Source organism: Microtus ochrogaster, unplaced genomic scaffold (assembly GCF_000317375.1).
Source record: "Microtus ochrogaster isolate Prairie Vole_2 unplaced genomic scaffold, MicOch1.0 UNK2, whole genome shotgun sequence".
In the NCBI taxonomy this organism is placed as follows: domain Eukaryota; kingdom Metazoa; phylum Chordata; class Mammalia; order Rodentia; family Cricetidae; genus Microtus; species Microtus ochrogaster.
The window spans coordinates 2,975,534-2,976,781 of NW_004949100.1; positions in this window are offsets into that span (position 1 = coordinate 2,975,534).

The window sequence follows — 1,248 nt, forward strand, 5'->3', positions numbered from 1 at the left end:
CTTTTTAATGTAGATTGAAGACATGTGTCAGTAGATGGTCAAAAGAACTTCCAGTAATTTATGCTAACTCATGGATGCTGTTTTTTTTGTTTTGTTTTGTTTTGCTTTACAACTCTGGCTTTTTCTGAGTAGCCCTGGCTTTCCATTGTAGACAAGGATTGTAGGACAAGGCTGGCCTTGAACTTACAGGGATTCTCTTGCCTATGCCCTCTAAGTACTGTGATTAAAGGTAAGCAGCATCACTGCCCAACGTTTTTTGATTCACCTGAAAAATACCAATCACTAGCAGCACCTTATAATCCCTTTGTCAAAAGGATAAAACCTTTCACTTGGAAAAAAAGTTTTGGTATTGTTCTTAGACATAGAAGAATTGTGATCGTGATTGAAATGATTAATATAAATCTTGTTTTGTTCACTCCATATATCACAACGATAATCCAAGTTTGTCTGAGGACTCCTGTGAATGTAAAGCCAACACTGTGATTTCTTTAAGACACATGCCCATCTCCCATACTGTAACAATATCTGAGGAGTTTGGCATTCATTTTTTCTCTTTTTTTCTGTCATTTTTTTTTTATTTTTTTGAGCTCTACATTTTGACATTCATATTTTCTCATAGCATACAACAGAACTGGTTCTTTCTCTACTGGAACACATTTTAGGCCTTTTGGCTAAGGAGTTATACTCTGTTATTGTTTGGGAAAAAAAAAACAGCCTTGCTTCTCCTGCTGAAACAAAGTAATAACACAAATTTCCTCCTATATGAATATTATCTGCAGACTTCTTAAGGATGGGGGCAGGAGATGAAGTGCTGAGAATCAATCAGTATTCCCACAGAAATATTATAATCAGAAACCAATCATCAGGTTAACTGCTTGGGGAGGTAAGTGACTTTCTAATGGCTGAGATGCAATGATACATCCCCAGAAAAACAGTCTTATAGGTAAGTAACCTTCATCTTCCCAAAGGCAATGCGCACCATTTATTATACTGACATGATTCTATAGCTGGAGGCTCAGAGAGCTCTTAACTTGTAAATAGATTTTGGATAATGGTTACCTGCAAATGACTTCATTCTTGAGGCAGATTACAAATAACAATTTTTAAGGAAAAGTGTGGATGGCAAGACCAGCTAGCTCCCTAGTAATTTTCTACCACTGTAACATTCTGGTCCTAAGACAAAAGAGGAAATATTATCAGTAGATGCTCCTCAACCCTAAGAACTGAAAATTCTTAAACGGGGGAATT